The sequence below is a fragment of the Triticum aestivum genome, chromosome 2B, assembly GCF_018294505.1.
Source record: "Triticum aestivum cultivar Chinese Spring chromosome 2B, IWGSC CS RefSeq v2.1, whole genome shotgun sequence".
NCBI lineage: Eukaryota > Viridiplantae > Streptophyta > Magnoliopsida > Poales > Poaceae > Triticum > Triticum aestivum.
The window spans coordinates 700,916,995-700,921,546 of record NC_057798.1 but is presented as its reverse complement, the minus strand read 5'-3'; positions in this window follow the sequence as shown (position 1 = coordinate 700,921,546).

Below are 4,552 nucleotides of genomic sequence, written 5' to 3'. Positions count from 1 at the left end.
AACCGTATTGCAATAAAACATGATCAAATCATATTCATGCTCAACGCAAACACCAAAATAACATTTATTTAGGTTCAACACTAATCCCGAAAGAATAGGGAGTGTGCGATGATGATCATATCAATCTTGAAACCTACTTTCAACACACATCATCACTTCACCCTTAACGTAGTTTTTGTTTATTCTGCAACTCCCGTTTCGAGTTACTACTCTTTAGCAACTGAACCAGTACCAAATACCGAGGGGTTGCTATAAACACTAGTAAAGCACACATCAAACACCTGTATATCAAATATACCCTTTTTCACTTTGCCATCCTTCTTAATCCACCAAAAATTTAGGGTAGTTCCGCTCCAGTGACCATTTCCTTTGCAGTGTAAGCACTCAGTTTCAGGCTTTGGTTCAGCTTTGGGCTTCTTCGTGGGAGTGACAACTTGCTTGTCAATCTACTTGAAGTTCCCCTTTCTTTCCCTTTGCCCTTTTCTTGAAACTAGTGATCTTGTCAACCATCAACACTTGATGCTCTTTCTTGATTTCTACCTTCGTTGAATTTCAACATCACGAAGAGCTCGGGAATCATTTTCGTCATCCCTTGCATACTATAGTTCATCACGAAGTTCTACTAACTTGGTGATGGTGACTAGAGAATTCTGTCAATCACTATCTTATCTGGAAGATTAACTCCCACTTGATTCAAGCGATTGTAGTACCCAGACAATCTGAGCACAATGCTCACTAGTTGAGCGATTCTCCTCCATCTTTTAGCTATAGAACTTGTTGGAAACTTCATATCTCTCAACTCGGGTATTTGCTTGAAATATTAACTTCAATTACTGGAACATCTTATATGGTCCATGACGTTCAAAAACGTCTTTGAAGTCCCGATTCTAAGCCGTTAAGCATGGTGCACTAAACTATCAAGTAGTCATCATATTGAGCTAGCTAAACGTTCATAACGTCTGCATCTGCTCCTGCAATAGGTCTGTCACCTAGCGGTGCATCAAGGACATAATTCTTCTGTGCAGCAATGAGGATAAACCTCATATCGCGGATCAAATCCGCATCATTGCTACTACATTTTTCAACACAATTTTCTCTAGGAACATATCAAAATAAACATATGAAAGCAACAACGCAAGCTATTGATTTTACAACATAATTTGCAAAATACTACAGGACTAAGTTCATGATAAATTTAAGTTCAATTAATCATATTACTTAAGAACTCCCACTTAGACAGACATCCCTCTAATCCTCTAAGTGATCACGTGATCCAAATCAACTAAACCATGTCCGATCATCACGTGAGATGGAGTAGTTTCATCGGTGAACATCATTATGTTGATCATATCTACTATATGATTCACGCTCGACCTTTCGGTCTCCGTGTTCCGAGGCCATATCTGCATATGCTAGGCTCGTCAAGTTTAACCTGAGTATTCTGCGTGCGCAACTGTTTTGCACCCGTTGTATTTGAACGTAGAGCCTATCACACCCGATCATCACGTGGTGTCTCAGCACGAAGAACTTTCGCAACGGTGCATACTCAGGGAGAACACTTCTTGATAATTTAGTGAGAGATCATCTTATAATGCTACCGTCAATCAAAGCAAGATAAGATGCATAAAAGATAAACATCACATGCAATCAATATAAGTGATATGATATGGCCATCATCATCTTGTGCTTGTGATCTCCATCTCCGAAGCACCGTCATGATCACCATCGTCACCGGCGCGACACCTTGATCTCCATCGTAGCATCGTTGTCGTCTCGCCAATCTTATGCTTTCACGACTATCACTACCGTTTAGTAATAAAGTAAAGCATTACATCGCGATTGCATTGCATACAATAAAGCGACAACCATATGGCTCCTGCCAGTTGCCGATAACTTGGTTACAAAACATGATCATCTCATACAATAAAATTCAGCATCATGCCTTGACCATATCACATCACAACATGCCCTGCAAAAACAAGTTAGACGTCCTTCTACTTTGTTGTTGCATGTTTACGTGGCTGCTACGGGCTTAAGTAAGAACCAATCTCACCTACGCATCAAAACCACAACGATAGTTTGTCAAATAGACTCCGTTTTAACCTTCGCAAGGACCGGGCGTAGCCATACTTGGTTCAACTAAAGTTGGAGAGGCAGTCGGCCCGCAAGCCATCTCTGTGCAAAGCACGTCGAGGGAACCGGTCTCGCGTAAGCGTACGCGTAAGGTTGGTCCGGGTCGTCTCGTCCAACAATACCGCCGAACCAAAGTATGACATGCTGGTAGGCAGTATGACTTGTATCGTCCACAACTTACTTGTGTTCTACTCGTGCATATAACATCAACATCAATAACCTAGGCTCTGGATACCACTGTTGGGTTTCGTAGTAATTTCAAAAAATTTCCTACGCGCACACAGGATCATGTGATGCATAGCAACGAGAGGAGAGTGTTGTCTACGTACCCAACGCAGACCGACTGCGGAAGCGATGACACGACGTAGAGGAAGTAGTCGTACGTCTTCACGATCCAACCGATCAAGCACCGAAACTACGGCACCTCCGAGTTCGAGCACACGTTCAGCTCGATGACGATCCCCGGACTCCGATCCAGCAAAGTGTCGGGGAAGAGTTCCATCAGCACGACGGCGTGGTGACGATCTTGATGAACTACAGCAGCAGGGCTTCGCCTAAACTCCGCTACAGTATTATCGAGGAATATGGTGGCAGGGGGCACCGCACACGGCTAAGGAATCGATCACGTGGATCAACTTGTGTCAACTTGTGTGTTTAGAGGTGCCCCTGCCTCCGTATATAAAGGAGTAGAGGGGGGGAGGCTGGCCGGCCATAGAGGGAGGCGCAGGAGAGTCCTACTCCCTCTGGGAGTAGGATTCCTCCCCCCAATCCTAGTCCAACTAGGATTCCTCGGAGGGGAAGGGAGAGAGGGGGGCCGGCCACCTTCTCCTAGTCCTAATAGGACCAGGGGAGGGGGAAGAGGCGCAGCCACCTTGGGCTGCCCCTTTCTCCTTTCCACTAAGGCCCATGAAGGCCCATATGGCTCCCGGGGGTTCCGGTAACCCTCCCGGTAACCCGGTAAAATCCTGATTTCACCCGGAACACTTCCGATGTCCAAACATAGGCTTCCAATATATCAATCTTTACGTCTCGACCATTTTGAGACTCCTCGTCATGTCCGTGATCACATCCGGGACTCCGAACAACCTTCGGTACATCAAAATGCATAAACTCATAATATAACTGTCATCGTAACCTTAAGCGTGCGGACCCTATGGGTTCGAGAACAATGTAGACATGACCGAGACACGTCTCTGGTCAATAACCAATAGCGGGACCTGGATGCCCATATTGGCTCCTACATATTCTACGAAGATCTTTATCGGTCAGACCGCATAACAACATACGTTGTTCCCTTTGTCATCGGTATGTTACTTGCCCGAGATTCGATCGTCGGTATCCAATACCTAGTTCAATCTCGTTATCGGCAAGTCTCTTTACTCGTTCCGTAATACATCATCTCACAACTAACATATTAGTTGCAATGCTTGCAAGGCTTATGTGATGTGTATTACCGAGAGGGCCCAGAGATACCTCTCCACAATCGGAGTGACAAATCCTAATCTCGAAATACGCCAACCCAACATCGACCATTGGAGACACCTGTAGTACTCCTTTATAATCACCCCAGTTACGTTGTGACGTTTGGTAGTACCCAAAGTGTTCCTCCGGTAAACGGGAGTTGCATAATCTCATAGTCATAGGAACATGTATAAGTCATGAAGAAAGCAATAGCAACATACTAAACGATCGGGTGCTAAGCTAATGGAATGGGTCATGTCAATCAGATCATTCTACTAATGATGTGACCTCGTTAATCAAATAACAACTCATTGTTCATGGTTAGGAAACATAACCATCTTTGATTAACGAGCTAGTCAAGTAGAGGCATACTAGTGACACTCTGTTTGTCTATGTATTCACACATGTATTATGTTTCCGGTAAATACAATTCTAGCATGAATAATAAACATTTATCATGATTATAAGGAAATAAATAATAACTTTATTATTGCCTCTAGGGCATATTTCCTTCAGGGGCTGCGCCCCCTCCCTTGCTCCTTTCCCCTTCTTTCCACTAAAGCCCATTAAGGCCCATATACCTCCCGGGGGGTTCCGGTAACCTCCCAGAGCTCCGGTATTGTCCCAATCTCACCCGGAACCATTCCCGTGTCCAAATATAGTCGTCCAATATATCGATCCTTATGTATCAACCATTTTGAGACTCCTCGTCATGTCCGTGATCACATCCGGGACTCTGAACTACCTTCGGTACATCAAAACACATAAACTCATAATATAACCGTCATCGAATTTTAAGCGTGCGGACCCTACGAATTCGAGAACTATGTAGAAATGACCGAGACACGTCTCTGGTCAATAACCAATAGCGGAACCTGGCTGCTCATATTGGCTCCTACATATTCTACAAAGATCTTTATCGGTCAAACCGCATAAAAACATACATTGTTCCCTTTGT